This window comes from Cetorhinus maximus, chromosome 10 (assembly GCF_964194155.1).
Source record: "Cetorhinus maximus chromosome 10, sCetMax3.hap1.1, whole genome shotgun sequence".
NCBI classification, from domain to species: domain Eukaryota; kingdom Metazoa; phylum Chordata; class Chondrichthyes; order Lamniformes; family Cetorhinidae; genus Cetorhinus; species Cetorhinus maximus.
Genome location: NC_135888.1, coordinates 129,803,505 through 129,819,152, shown reverse-complemented (window position 1 = coordinate 129,819,152; position 15,648 = coordinate 129,803,505). Strand labels below are relative to the sequence as shown.

Below are 15,648 nucleotides of genomic sequence, written 5' to 3'. Positions count from 1 at the left end.
GGAGGGAAGGGGGGAAAGGGAGGAGGGAGGGAAGGGGGGAAAGAGAGGGAGGGAGGGAGGGGTGGGAAAGAGAGGAATGAGGGAGGGGGGAAAAGAGAGGAGGGATAGAAGGGGGGAAAGGGAGGAGGGAGGGAAGGGGGGAAAGGGAGGAGGGAGGGAAGGGGGGAAAGAGAGGAGGGAGGGAAGGGGGGGAAAGAGAGGAGGGAGGGAGGGAGGGGTGGGAAAGAGAGGAATGAGGGAGGGGGGAAAGAGAGGAATGAGGGAGGGGGAAAGAGAGGAGGGAGGGATGGGGGGAAAGAGGGGAGGGAGGGGGGGAAAGAGAGAAAGGGGGGAAGGGAGAGAAAGGGGGGGGAGGGAGAGAAAGGGGGGGTGGGAGAGAAAGAGGGGGCGATGGGGAGACAAAGAGGGGGGAGGGGGGCGTGAAGGGGGGGAGGGGGGAGAGAAAGAGGGGGGAAGGGGAGAGAAGGTGGGGAGGGAGAGAAAGGGCGGGGAGAGAAAGGAGGGGGAGGGGGAGGGAGAGAAAGAGGGGAGGAGGGGGGGGAAAGAGGGGGGAGAGAAAGGGGGAAAAAGGGGTGGAGAGAAAGAGGGGGGGAGAGAAAGAGGGGGGGAGAGAAAGAGGGGGGAGGGAGAGAAAGGGAGGGAAAGAGGGGGGCAGGGAGAGAAAGAGCGGAGAGAGAAAGAGGGGGAGGAGAGAAAGAGGGGGGGAGAGAAAGAGGGGAAGGAGGGAGGCAGAGGGAAAGAGAGGAGGGAGGGAGAGAAAGAGAGGAGGAAGGGAGGGAGGGAGAGAGAGAAAGAGAGGAGGGACTGAGAGAGGGAGAGAAAGAGAGGAGGGAGGGAGAGAAAAAGAGGAGGGAGGGAGGGAGGGAGGGAGAGAAAGAGGGGAGGTAGGGAGGGAGAGAAAGAGAGGAGGGAGGGAGGGAGAGAAAGAGAGGAGGGAGGGAGGGAGGGAGAGAAAGAGAGGAGGGAGGGAGGGAGAGAAAGAGAGGAGGGAGGGAGGGACGGAGAGAAAAAGAGGAGGGAGGGAGAGAAAGAGAGGAGGGAGGGAGAGAAAGAGAGGAAGGAGGGAGGGAGAGTAAGAAAGGAGGGAAAGAGAGGAGGGAGGGAAAGAGAGGAGCGAGGGAGGGAGGGAGAGAAAGACAGGAGGGAGGGAGAGAAAGAGAGGAGGGAGGGAGGGAGGGAGAGAAAGAGAGGAGGGAGGGAGGGAGAGAAAGAGAGGAGGGAGGGAGGGAGAGAAAGAGAGGAGGAAGGGTGGGAGGGAGAGAGAGAAAGAGAGGAGGGACTGAGAGAGGGAGAGAAAGAGAGGAGGGAGGGAGGGAGGGAGAGAAAGAGGGGAGGGAGGGAGGGAGAGAAAGAGAGGAGGGAGGGAGGGAGGGAGAGAAAGAGAGCAGGGTGGAAGGGAGGGAGGGAGAGAAAGAGAGGAGGGAGGGAAGGAGGGAGAGAAAGAGAGGAGGGAGGAAGGGCGGGAGGGAGAGAAAGAGAGGAGGGAAGGAGAGAGGGAAAGAGGGGAGCGAGGGAGGGAGGGAAAGAGGGGAGGGAGGGAGGGAGGGAGGGAGGGAAAGAGGGGAGGGAGGGAAAGTGGGGAGGGAGGGAGGGAGGGGGATGGAGGGAAAGTGGGGAGGAAGGGAGGGAGGGAGGGAAAGAGGGGCGGGTGGGAGGGAGAGAAAGAGGGGAGGGAAAGAGGGGAGGGGGGAGAGAGAGGGGGATTAAGAGAAAGAGAGGGGGAGGGAGCGAGGGGGAGGGAGAGAAAGAGTGGGGAGGGAGGGAGAGAAAGGGAGGGGGAGGGACGGAGAGAAATGGAAGGGAGGGAGGGAAAGGGAGGGGGAGGGAGGGAGAGAAAGAGAGGGAGAGGGAGGGGAGGGAAGGGACGGGGTGGGAGGGAGAGAAGGGAGGGGAGGGAGGGAGAGAAGGGAGGGGGAGGGAGGGAGAGAAGGGAGGGCGAGGGAGGAGAGAAGGGAGGGCGAGGGAGGGAGAGAAGGGAGGGGGAGGGAGGGAGAGAAGGGAGGGCGAGGGAGGGAGAGAAGGGAGGGCGAGGGAGGGAGAGAGGGAGGGGGAGGGAGGGAGAGAAGGGAGGGCGAGGGAGGGAGAGAAGGGAGGGCGAGGGAGGGAGAGGGGGACCGAGAGAGAGAGGGGAGGGAGGGAGAGAATGAGGGAGGGAGGGAGGGAGAGAAAGAGAGGGGGAGCAGGAGGGAGGGAGGGAAAGGGGTGGGAGGGAAAGAGAGGGGGAGGGAGGGAGGGAAAGAGAGGGAGGGATGGAGAGAAAGAGAGGGGAAGCGAGGGAGAGAAAGAGAGAGGGAGCGAAGGGGGAGGGAAGGAGAAAAAGGGAGGGGGAGCGAGGGAGAGAAAGAAAGAGGGAACAAGGGAGGGAAAGAGAGGGGGAGCGAGGGGGAGGGAGGGAGAGAAAGAGAGTGGAGGGAGGGAGAGAAAGAGAGGGCGGAGAGAGAGAAAAAGAAGGGGGTGAGAGAGAAGGAAGGAGGGGGAAATGGAGACTACGAGGGAGGGAGGGGAAAGGGAGGGAGGGGAGGGAGAGAAAGAGGTGCAAGGAGAGGAGGGGAGAGAAAGGGAGAGGGAGAGAAAGAGAGTGCAAGAGGGAGGGCGGAGAAGGGAGAGAAAGAGGGAGGGAGGAAGGGGAAAAGGAGTGTAACAAGGTGGGAAGGAGGGGAAAGGGAGAGCAAGAGGGAGGGAGAGGAAGAGGGAGGGAGGGAATGAGTGAGGACAGGACAGAAAGTGTGAGGAAGAGAAAGTAAAGAAGGGGAGATAGAGAGAAGGCCTCCCCTCCTGTTTCCGTTACTTCTGTTTTCTCATCCCTCATTCATTCTCTTCTCTTGATTTTCTCCTTCATTATCCCCAGAATGAGGGAGGAGACGGAAACAGACAGAACATAACTTCATGAACCACTGGCACCAAGCACATCGCTGACCCAAGATAAAATCAAACACTGTGGATGATGGAAAGCTGAACCAGCCGGAAAAACACAGCAGGTCTGGCGGCATCTGTGGAGAGAGAAACAGAGCGAACGTTTCAAGCTCTTGAAGAAGGGTCATACGGACTCAGACGTTAACTCTATTTCTCTCTCCACAGGTGCTGCCAGGGCTGCGGAGTTTTCCAGCGTTTTCTGTTTTTGTCACAGCACTGACCCTGTCTGGAGAGTTAATGAGTCTGACCATTCACTGTGGGGCCTGCTTCATGGTGATGGCAGCCTGCTTACATTGCCCAAATGGACCCCTTACCCCAGAACTCTCAGCACATTCTCAGCAGCCTGGTCAGACCCTGATCCTGTGTTCATACTACTGTAGTATGAACACAAAGCAGATTTGAGTGCAGTTATACTGCCACATTCGTGGATGTGAAGTGACAGGGAGGCGCGTATGGTAGTATAACCCTGTTACAACCATTCACAGAGCTCCTTCTTGCCTTTCAAGGGTTGGATTCAAAACCTGGCAGTAAAACTGCTAGCTAGAGACTGACTGTAGATTTGAAATTGGCAGCTAATAGTAACACAGAATCCAGAGAGAGATAGAGAGAGGGGGATCAGATCAAGTGATAGCATAAGACTGATGAAGAGAAATAATGGAAGATGAGAGAAATGTTATGAGACAGAAAAATAATGGGATAGAGTTACAATTACAGTCGAACATACAAATTAGGAGCAGGAGAAGGCCACTCGGCCCTTTCAGGCTGCTCTGCCATTCAATAAGATCATGGCTGATCTGATTGGATCGTGTTGCATCGTTGGAGGAGCAATCCTGAGGCAGCACTGCATAGTTGGAAGGGCAGTCTCACAGCAGTGCTGCAGTATCAGAGGGCCAGTACTGAAACGGAGCTGCACTATCAGAGGGGCAGTGCTGAGGGAACGCTGCAATAATGGACGGTCAGTACTGAAAGTGAGCTGCACTGTCAGAAGGGCATTACTGAGAGATTGCTGCATTGTCGGAGGGGCAATACTGGGGGAGTGCAGCACTTTTAGAGTGCAGCACTAAGTGAAAGCTGTGCTATCAGAGAAGCAGTACTGAGGGAGTGCTGCACTGTTGGATGTTCCATCTTTTGCATAAAACGTTAAACCAAGGCCCTGTCAGGCTCTGGTCCTGACACAGAAGATCCCATGGCTTCTATTTTGAAGAACATTCTCTCCTGTGCCCTGGGATATATTTACCCCTCAATGGAGCTCACCAAAACAGAATTGTTTTAATATTCTTTCAGGGGATCTGGGCATCGCTGGCCGGGCCAGCACTTATTGCCCATCCTGAATTGCCCTTGAGAAGGTGGTGCTGAGCTGTCTTCTTAAACCACTGCAGTCCATGTGGTGTAGGTACAACCACAGTGCCGTTAGGGAGGGAGTTCCAGGGGTTTGACCCAACGCCAGTGAAGGAATGGTGATATATTTCCAAATCAGGATGGTGAGTGGCTTGAAGGAGAACTTGCAGGTGGCGGTGTCCCCATCCATTTGCTGCCCTTGTCCTTATAGGTGGTAGCGGTCGTGGGTCTGGAAGATGCTGCTGAAGGAGTCTTGGCGAGTTGCTCCGGTGCATCTTGAGGATGGTCACTTTCACGTTGCTGTTGTGTGATCTTGCTGTGCATTTCCTACGTTACAACAATAAGTACACCTGAAAGGCGCTTCCTGTCTCCTGCCTCCTACCCTATCACAGACCTTCCCTTTTTGTTCTATTTCCCACCCTCACATCTCTCTGTGGCTTAAAAGCTTTTACACCTCTTTTAACTTTTGCCAATTCTGAGGAAGGGTCAACCGCCTGAAATATTAACTCTGCTTTACTCCCCACAGTCCTGCCAAGTACTTCTCACATTTTCTGTATTCATTTTAGATTTCTAGCCACAGCATTTTGCTGTTGTCTAAGAAACTTCATTGTCAAGCGCTTTGGGACTTCCTGAGGTTGTGAAAGGCACTATTGAAATGCAAGTTCTTTGATCTCAATTGATCTTACCATGTGCTGGAGTCTTATCAGCAGAAACTTGTGCTCATCAGCTACTGCTGGGCTGATCCCACACTGTGTCTTTATAACCACGTGTAAAATTAAAGAAAATCTCACATGCTCTCTTTGGTCAAAAGGTGTTTTTTTCCCCTTAATTTTATGCACAGAATATAGTGTGCCCTTTGCGTCCTGTACTATGGATATTCTAACAGTGCCTGGCTCACTGCATGAAAGGGTGGATATGTGTGAAATTCACTTCACAAATCATTGGTTTGATGGTATGGTGAGATCATTTCTTATTTGGGATAATTTGAGAGCTTTCAAACATTCTTGCTCACATACAGACAATAGATTGAGAAGCCAACAGAGCATAAAGCTCTCCCATTATTCCATTCGCTCTTTTATCGGTGATCCCGTGACCTGTTTTGTTGACTCACCTGTTGATGAACTGAATGCCAGCATACCCTTTGACCCGTGAGGTCAGCAATATTTTGAAACACATTCTCAGGGTGTGGCTGTCATTGGCAAGACGAGCATTTATTACCCATCCTGGGTTACTCTGAGAAGGTGATGGGGGTTGGGGGAGTGGGTTGGCGGGGGAGAGTTGGGGGTGGTGGATTCTATTTGAACCACTGGTGGTGGGCTGGATACAAACCGAGTTCTTGCTAGACCGCTTCAGAGGGTGGTTAAAGAGTCAACCACATTGGAATGGGTTTGAAGTCTCATATGGACCGAGACCACATACGATGGCAAATTTTCTCCCCTAAAGGACATTGCTGAACCATTTGAGCTTTATGATAATCCAACAGCTTCATCGTCACTTTCACTGAGACCTGATTTTTACCTGAGTTATGAACTCATGTTCTGTGGATTATTAGTCAGCCCTCTGGATTACTGGTGCCTTAACAAAAAGTCCATGTGGCAGTAAGTATAGAATTCACTCTGGCAAGACAAATCCACCAAGTTGGGCTGACTTGGCCTTTTTTGGTGCTGTAGGTATGGTGTATTGAGATCTCAAATGCACCTTGAATTGCCAGTGAATAGGCCACAGCTTCCTAGGACCCGACTGGGAGCCCAGAGATTTTGAGTTCAAACCCCGCCCCCTCCATTGCCGCACTGTGAAATTAAATTTAATGTATTAGGGCGGGTGACTGAAATGGGTGTAGGACTAATTGGATGGCTCTTTCAAAGAGCTGGTACAGGCATGATGGGCTGAATGGCCTTCTTCTGCTCTCTAACATTGTATGATTTTATGAAGGATGACTGAGCCATCACAGAAACCCAACTGGTTCACACCAGCGATCAGAAGATGACCTTCCACCCTTCCTTACTCTACACCAGTGTTGTCCAACAGATATTGTTGACTCATCACAGGCATTGCTATGGCAACACTGTTTTAACCACAAGCACTAATTTTAGTTGAAAACCGCTTACACACAACACATGTAAATTTACTTTGCATGCATATCTTTAATGAACAAACATCTCTCATCATTCAGTTACTAGGAAAGTAAAGAGTTCACAATGACCAGGAAACATTCATGCATTCTGCTTTTCATCTTAACATTTTGTCAACCAAGGCACAAAGAGGTTAAAATTTCACACAGTGGGTGGTGGTGGCCTAGTGCCTGGTGGTATTGTCACTGGACTAGTATTCCAGAGAACCAGAGTAATCCCCTGGGGACATGGATTTGAATCCCACCACCATTAGATGGTGACATTTGAATTTGATAAAAATCTGGAATTAAAAGTCTGATGACAACCATGAAACCACAGCCAATTGTCAGAAAAAACCCATCTGGTTCACTAATGCCCTTTAGGGAAGGAAATCTGCTGTCCTTACCTGGTCTTGCCTGCATGTGACTCCACACCCACAGAAATGTAGTTGATTCTTAAACACCCTCTGAACAAGGGCAATTAGGGATGGGCTAAAACGCTAGCTGAGCCAGAAATACCCATATCCCATGAGCAAATTTTAAAAAAACAAGCACACCATGAGAATATGAGAATTGATGTCACTCGCCTAGAGTCAATTGATTGCTCAATTGTTATTTATTAACTTTCTCTCGAGTTCCCAGTTCGCCACCTGTGGCTGGTGGCTATTACATTGGGAACACACCCTCCAGGATAGGCCTGGAGTCCCCAGGAATGGAAAATCAATCTCCAGGACACTGCTGTGCACAACCCCGGAGAAAAATCATCAGGACGCTAAAAAAGATTGTTTTTTTTTTCATTTTCTTTAAGCATTTCTCTTCACCGAAGATAAAAATATTGAAAATGAGCAGAAAAGCTGTTTGGCTAACAGTCAAGCATCATCCAATTGGGTAATTAGTCTTTTTGCTTTCCAATTGGTGTGAGAAGGCAGTACTGAGGGAGTGCTACATGTCAGAGGGTCAGTGCTGAGGGAATGCTGTGCTATAGGAGGGCCAATAGGGTGCGGATTTGTAGGAGGGGCTGTACTGAGGAAGTGCTGCACTGACGGAGGGGCAGTACTGAGGGAGTGTTGCACTGTCAGATGGGCAATACTGAAAGAGTGCTGCACTTTCAGAGGAACAGTACTGAGGGCGTGCTGCAGTTTGTGATTTAATAGTGAGGAGCTTCATTTCAGGGAATTGGGACTGAGATTTTCTTTCTCTCTCGAGATGAAAACAATGCTGATTCTGATCCAGAAGCTGCATTAAGCGAAACCTGGGGTTAGTTCCCAATCTCAGAAAAAGCCAATTATTTATGATGACATCATTTTAGACCGATCGGTTTCAGCAGTTTGGCGCGAGAGGAGCAACAACTCAGCTCTCATAAAGAATGAACCCTCCATAACTTACCTTTCCAAGGACTGTGTCATTGCTTTCAGTCTCAATACCCTGAAACGAAGCTCCTCGCTATAAAATTATAAACTGCAGTCCCTGGTTTTAAATGACTCTTGAAAAGCAAAGAGAACTTGCATTTCAACAGCACCTTTTAAAACCTCAGCATGTTCCAAAGCACTCTACAGCCAATGAAATGTCACATTGTATTAAAGGGAACGCGGCAGCCAATTTGTGGACAGCAGGATCCCACAAACAGCAATGTGATGATGACCAGTTGAACCGCTTATTTGGTGTTGGCTGAGGGATCCCAGGAGCAAAAAACAGTTTGGACCAGTACTCTTATTTCCCAGTCTTTACTGGTGTTCCATTTTAAGGTATACAAGACCAGTTTGGACCAGTATTCCTATTTCCCAGTTTTTGGACACCAAGGTGGTTGGGATGAGGGCACGTGTGGATTTGAACTGGTCTGCCCTGGTTCTTTTGGATTAAACGGGTGTTAGTTAAGCAGCCAGGGTCCCATCTCCCATTTACATATTCTGTTGGCTACCCTCCCTCCGTGACCTCTGCTGTCCATGCCCTAAATTGCACCAAGTCCCTGTTCACCCTTCACCCCTGTGCTCGCTGACCTACATTGGCTCCAGGTCCAGCAATGCCTCAATTTTAAAACTCATATCCTTGTGTTCAAATCCCACCATGTCCCCATTCCCTACCTCCTCCAGCCCCACAAACCTCCAAGGTCTCTGCACTCCTCCAGTTCTGAACACTTGAGCATCCCTTATTTTCATCGCTCCACTATTGGCGGCTTGTGCCTTCAGCTGCCTGGGACCTAAGCTCTCAAATTCCCTCCCTAAACCTCTCATCCTCTCTACATCTCTCTCCTCCCTTAAGATGCCCCTTAAGACCTATCACTTTAAGCAAGCTTTTGGTCATTCATCCTAACATCTCCTTAAGTAGCTCAGTGTCAAACATTGTTTGATAACACTCATGTGAAGCACCTTGGGATGTTTTACTGTGTTAGAGGCGCTATATAGATGCAGGTCACGCAAAGCGCTTTTACCCCCTCCGTCTCTGAGCTGATTCAGGGGATTAGAACCAATGAAGTTACCTGACTTGTGCTGGACAGGGGAGTATAGAGATAATCCAAGTACTTACACACAGATGGGTTCTGCCTCCTGATTTCAAGCACTTGATTCTTTCATGTGATGTAGGTGTTGTTGGCAAGACCAGCATTTGTTGCCCACCCCTAATTGCCTTTGAACTGTGCGGCTTGCTCAGCTATTTCAGAGGGGCAGTTAAGAGCCAGCCACATTGCTGTGGGTTCCTTCCCTAAACGGCATTAGTGAACCAGGTGGGCTTTTAACAATAATAGCTCCCTTGGTTGCCATGACTGAGATTAGCTTTTAATTCCCAATTTATTAATTACATTGACATTTCCACCAGCTGTCATGAGATTTGAGACCATGTCCCCAGAACAGTAACAAAAACAGAATTACCTGGAAAAACTCAGCAGGTTTGGCAGCATCGGTGGAGAAGAAATCAGTTAACGTTTCGAGTCTTCATGACCCTTCGGCAGAACTGAGTATAGTTAGGAGAAAGGTGAAATATAAGCTGGTCTAAGGTGGGGGGGCGGGGGGAGAGAGAGAAGTTGAGGGTGTGGTGATTGTGGAGATAAGCAAGCAGTGATAGGAGCAGATAATCAAAAGATGTCACAGACAAAAGGATCAAAGAGGTGTTGAAGGTGATGATATTGTCTAAGAAAAGTGCTAATTAAGAATGGAAGACAGGATACTCAAGGTACAGCTCTAGTGGGGGTGGGGTGGAAAGACTAACAAAGTTTTAGTTTTAGATTTAAAAATAATGGAAATAGGTGAAATCTAAAACTAAAACTTTGTTAGTCTTTCCACCCCACCCCCACTAGAGCTGTACCTTGAGTATCCTGTCTTCCATTCTTAATTAGCACTTTTCTTAGACAATATCACCACCTTCAACACCTCTTTGATCCTTTTGTCTGTGACATCTTTTGATTGTCTGTGACATCTTTTGATTATCTGCTCCTATCACTGCTTGCTTATCTCCACAATCACCCCACCCTCAACTTCTCTCTCCCCCCGCCCCCCCCACCTTAGACCAGCTTATATTTCATCTTTCTCCTAACTATACTCAGTTCTGCCGAAGGGTCATGAAGACTCGAAACGTTAACTGATTTCTTCTCCACCGATGCTGCCAGACCTGCTGAGTTTTTCCAGGTAATTCTGTTTTTGTTTTGGATTTCCAGCATCTGCAGTAGCTTTTAGCTTTTTGTCTTTATCCACAGAGCAGTAGCCTGGGCCTCTAGATTGCTAGTCCACGATATTAGCAGCGAGTGCTGCATTGTTGGGGGACAGTACTGAGGGAGCGTTGAACAGTCGGAGGGGCAGTAGTAAGGGAGTGCTGCACTGTTGGAGGTGCAGAACTGAGGGAGTGCTACACTGTTAGGGAGGCAGTATTTAGGGAGCACTGTCAGAGGGGCAGTACTGAGGAAGTGATGCACTGTTGGAGGAGTAGTCCTGAGGGAGTGCTGCACTGTTGGAAGAGTAGTACTGAGGGAGCGCTGAACTCTAGAGTCATAGACTTATAGTTATACAGCACAGAAACAGGCCCTTCGGCCCATCATGTCCGTGCCGGCCATCAAGAACCTATTGATTCTAATCCCATTTTCCAGCACTTGGCCCATAACCCTGGATGCTTTGGCATTTCAAGTGCTCATCTAAATACTTCTTAAATGCTCTGAGGGTTCCTGCCTCTACCACCCCCTCAGGCAGTGCGTTCCAGATTCCAACCACCCTCTGGATTAAAAAGTTTTGTCCTTAAGTCCCCTCTAAACCTCCTGCCCCTTATCTTAAATCTATGCCCCCTGGTTATTGACACCTCCGCTAAGGGGAAAAGTTTCTTCCTATCTACCCTACCTATGCCCCTCATCATTTTGTATTCCTCTGTCAGGTCCCCCTCAGCCTTCTCTGCTCTAAGGAAACAACCCTGCCTATCCAGTCTTTTCATAGCTGAAACACTCCAGCCCAGGCAACATCCTTGTGAATCTCCTCTGCACCCTCTCCAGTGCAATCACATCCTTCCTATAGTGTGGCGACCAGAAGTGCACACAGTACTCCAGCTGTGGCCTAACTTAATGTTCTATACAGCTCCATCATAACCTTCCTGCTCTTGTATTCTATGCCTCAGCTAATAAAGGCAAGTATTCCATATGCCTTCTTTACCGCCTTATCTACCTGTGCTGTTGCCTTCAGGGATCTATGGACATGTACTCCAAGGTCCCTCTGATCCTCTGTACTTCCTAGGGTCCTACTATTCATTGTGTGTTCCCTTGCCATGTTAGTCCTCCCAAAATACATCACCTCACACTTCTCAGGATTAAATTCCATTTTCCATTGCTCTGCTCATCTTACCAACCTGTCTATATTGTCCCGTAGTCTAAGGCTTTCCTCCGCATCATTTCAACACCACAACTTTCATGTCATCTGCGAACTTACTGATCAAACCTCCCATATTCACGTCTAAATCATTAATGTTACTACAAACAGCAAGGGTCCCAGCACCGATCCCTGCAGTACACCACTCATCACAGGCATCCAATCGCAAAAACAACCTTTGACAATCACCCTCTGCCTCCTGCCACTAAGCCAATTTTGGATCCAATTTTAAAAAATTGCCCTGGATCCCATGGGGTCTTACCTTCTTGACCATTCTCCCATGCGGGACCTTGTCAAAAGCCTTACTGAAGTCCATGTAGTCTACATCAACTGCACTTCCCTCATCTACACAACTAGCCACCACCTCCAAAAATTCAATCAAATTTGTTAGACATGATCTCCCCCTAACAAAGCCATGCTGACTATCCCTGATTAATCCCTACGTCTCCAAGTGGAGATTATTCCTGAATTTTTTCCAATAGTTTCCCTACCACTGATGTTAGACTCACTGGCCTGTAATTACCTGGTTTATCCCTGCTACCTTTCTTGAATAATGGTAGCACATTCGCTGTCCTCCAGTCCTCTGGCACCTCTCCTGTGGCTAGAGAAGATTTGAAAATTAGTGTCAGAGCCCCTGCAATCTCCTCCCTTGCCTTACATAGCAGCCTGGGATACCTCTCACCTGGGCCTGGGGATTTATCCACTTTTAAGCCCGCTAAAGCCTCTAATACCTCCCTCTCAATGTTAATTTGTTCAAGTATATCACAGTCCCCCTCCTTGATTTCTACGCTTACATCGTCCTTCTCCATAGTGAACACAGATGAAAAGTAATCATTCAAAAAACCTCGCCTACGTCCTCTGGCTCCACACACAGATTGCCACTTTGGTCCCTAAGGGGCCCTACTCTTTCCCTGGTTATCCTCTTGCCCTTAATATATTCATAAAATGCCTTGGGATTCTCCTTTATCTTGCCCTCCAGTGACTTTTCATGTGCCCTCTTCGCTCTAGGAGGGATAGTACTGAGAATGCTGTATTAGTGGAGGGGCAGGACTGAGGGAAGGCTGCATTGTCAGTGGAACCTCCTTCTGTATAAGATGTTACCCTAAGGCCCTATCTGCCTTCTCAGGTGGGCATAAAAGATCCCATGGCACTATTTTGAAGAAGAACAGGGGATTCTCTCCAGTGTCCTTGCCAATATTTATCCCTCAACTGACATCACTAAAATACATTATCTGGTCAGAATCACATTGCTGTTTGTAGGGGCTTGCTGTGTGTAAATTGGCTGCTGCAGTACTTACATTGTAACGGTGACTACATTTCAGAAGCCCTTCATTGGCTGGTAAAGAGTTTTGGTACATCCTGTCTCCATTCAGTTCTATTCTGCTGCTGTGCACAACAAATAAAATGCTGTATGCACCTTATTGGCAACCAGTGAAGAATTTGATATGGGTTTGGTGATTTCACTATTGGTAATAAAACCACAGTGAGCACTCTGATCAGGAAAAGCAACCGAACAGGAAGGAGGCTCTGAGTCGCTTGTTAAACTTTTACAACATAATAATAGATAATAAAAAATCAATCAGGTAGAAGGAGTCTCCTGTTTTTATTTTCAATTTTCACTCTCCTTTGCTGAAAGACAGTCACCTGGGGTTGAATAACATAAAATTCTGAGAGGGCTTGACAAGATGGATGCTGAGGTTGGGGGTCTAGAACTATGGGGCACAGTTTCAAAATGTGGTCTCTTATTTAAGATAGAGATGAGGAGGAATTTCTTCTCTAGAGGGTCGTTAATCTTTGGGATTATCTTACCCAGAGAGCAGTGGAGGCTGAGCCACTGAATATATTCAAGGCTGAGTTAGGAATATTTAATCAACAATGGAATGAAGGGTTACAGGGGGCAGGCAGAAAAGTGGAGTGAAAGCCACAATCAGATCAGCCATGATCTTATCGAATGGTGGAGCAGTCTCGAGAGGCTGAATGGCCTGCTCCTGCTCCTATTTCTTATGCTCTTATGTTCACTTTTAAATAATGAGGATTATTGCATATCAACTGTGTGACAGACCCCACGCATCCCTGAACATCCTCCAGCCCTTCAAATTCTACAAGATCTCTGCACTCCTCCAATTCTGGGCATCCTCCATTTTACACATTCCACCATCTATTGGTGGCTATGCCTTTGGCTGCCTGGGCTCGAAGTTCTTGAAATTCCCTCGCTCAACCTCTCTGCCTCCCCGAGTATCTCCTCACTCATGGCCCAATGTCAAATTTTATCTGGCTGATGTTCCCCTGAAGTGTCTTGGAAAGTTTTGCGAAGTTGAAGGTGCTATATAATAACAAGCTGTTGTTGTTCCTTCTATATAAGGCTGAGTACAACAACAACATATTTTTCTCAAAAAAGGAAAAAAAAGAAAGATTGAAATGTCCCAAGGTGCTTCATAAGAGCAGAATAAAACAAAATATGACAGACTGCACTTCAAAAAGCAGCTTCCTGACTGAGATGTCCTGTGGTTACAGATAGGTAGAAAGATAATTGCTTCATTGAAAAATCATCATGGTGGCATGTGCCATATTCTGATAATAGAAATAAAACAAGTAATCATAATTCTTAACATAGTTATAGACTGTCATTAAACTAAAAATAAAGTATAAAATAATTAAAAATCGCATAATTATGAACATCTCAACATACAAAAAATTACAATATAAAATGCAAGTTTTCATAATTTACAGAATAAAAATAAAAAGGTCTAATGCACTTTGTATTTTGAGTTAAGGACCACAAATTATATGATGTCAGGTTGAGTTCATTAAATTCTCTCATTTAAAGAAGAGGTGCTATAGAAATTCAAGTCTGTCTTTTTCCCCCCAAGCATGTTCCGCAGTGACTAGGCCGCGCCCCCTTATCCCCTGCCACTCAACGGTCTGGTCCCGCCCCTCTCCCACTCTCTTTTTCCTTGGTTTTGGCTCCCTATCACTCAAAACCTCAGCCCCGCCCATGAAATGCCAAAATCCCGCCTAGCCCTTTGCGCGGATGTAAGCACGATGACGGCTGCCGCTTGTGTGCTGTGATGGCCGAGTGGTTAAGGCGTTGGACTTGAAATCCAATGGGGTCTCCCCGCGCAGGTTCGAACCCTGCTCGCAGCGATAAACGTTTTGCATCAATTTAACCCCGAATTCACTTCCAGCTGATGAGAAACTCGTCTCTCCCTTCCTGTTAAAATTAACATTCAGCAATTTGTGTTCTGATCATCTTTCAGTGCTGGAACTGCTGGGACTCTTTTTGTTCAATCATACCAATTGTTGAATAATTTATATATTTCATAGGATCATACATATATTGACTGTGAGTTAAAAATGAAATTTTTAAAAAGTCACAGACATTAGTCACGTTATATTAAGGGAAGAGATGCCAATTTTATTCTTTTTTTAAATTGGTGAACTTTGCCTATCTCTGAGCTGGATGTAAAAGATCCACCACTTGCACCACTCAAAAAGAGCAGTGGAGTTCTTACCCGAGGCCAACATTTATCCCTCAACCAACATCACTAAAAAAAAAGATAATTTTTAAAAGCATTTTATAGGCAATGATCACGTTGCTACCTCTGGGATATTGCTGTGCGCAAATTGGCTGCCACCTTCCCTACATTAGCCCCAGTGTATGGCACCTCAAAATTACATCATTGGCTGGTAAAGCCTTTTGGGATATCCTGGGGTGGTAAAAAAAAAGGCGCTAGCGAAATGCAACTTCATTCTTTACTGTGAATCGATGATAGATAGTGATTTGGGTGAAATCCCCAGGTTTTGGATATTGTGAAACCAAAACAAAAATAGCTGGAAAAAACTCAGCGGGTCTGCAGAGAGGGAGAACAGTTAACGTTTCGAGTCGGTGTGACTCTTCATCAGAACTCAAAGCATCCCAGCAGTATTTTGCTCTGAGCTTGGGATTGTCTTGGGAATGCCTTCTGCATTCATGGTCAAAGAGCCACCTTGATTTATGAACGTTGGCCATTTGGACCAGGCACCCCCCCTTCAGGGAGGGTAGGTGGGTTGGTGGGTGATACAAGGGAGAGGAGGCTGAAGATTGGGGTGGCAGCTCTTCGACTACAGGTGAATTACAAAATGCAACTTGCTACCATGTGGAGTAATCGAAGTGAACAGCATAGATACACGAGGAGAAAGAACTTGAAAGTAAAGGAATAAAATAAATAAAGAAATAAAATAAATAAGAAATAAAATAAATAAATAAGGAATAAAATAAATAAATAAGGAATAAAATAAATAAGGAATAAGATAAATAAATAAGGAATAAAATAAATAAATAAGGAATAAAATAAATAAGGAATAAGATAAATAAATAAGGAATAAAATAAATAAGGAATAAAATAAATAAGGAATAAGATAAATAAATAAGGAATAAAATAAATAAATAAGGAATAAAATAAATGACGAAAT

The 15,648-nt window shown here is 47.1% G+C and overlaps 1 protein-coding gene and 1 non-coding gene across 2 annotated transcripts in view; one reads left to right on the top strand and one right to left on the bottom strand.

The window, feature by feature from the left end:
* The window catches only part of hdac3 (histone deacetylase 3), a 177,004-nt gene that overhangs the window by 141,904 nt on the left and 19,452 nt on the right, over positions 1–15,648 (bottom strand). The gene's annotated exons all lie outside the window — the stretch shown is intronic.
* trnas-uga (transfer RNA serine (anticodon UGA)) lies at positions 14,259–14,340 on the top strand. The gene has a single exon. It is a non-coding gene; the product is annotated as a tRNA-Ser (tRNA).